Below are 240 nucleotides of genomic sequence, written 5' to 3'. Positions count from 1 at the left end.
GTGTGTGTGTGTGTGTGTGTGTGTGTGTATCAGCCTGTGTCTGTATTTAATAATGACGTTGTTCAATTGAAGGTGATGGTAATTAATCTTACGAACCATCTGTCTGATGGTGTGAATTAGTGCTGTCGCATATGCCTATTACTTTTACAAGCCTTTATCTAGCAATATCATTGTCATTCCAAGACTCTGAATATTATAAACAGCAAATGGTATTTCTTTTGCTGAGTGACTATTTGCCCC

Source organism: Homarus americanus, unplaced genomic scaffold (genome assembly GCF_018991925.1).
Source record: "Homarus americanus isolate GMGI-L3 unplaced genomic scaffold, GMGI_Hamer_2.0 scaffold11150, whole genome shotgun sequence".
NCBI lineage: Eukaryota > Metazoa > Arthropoda > Malacostraca > Decapoda > Nephropidae > Homarus > Homarus americanus.
This window is presented reverse-complemented; position numbering follows the sequence as displayed.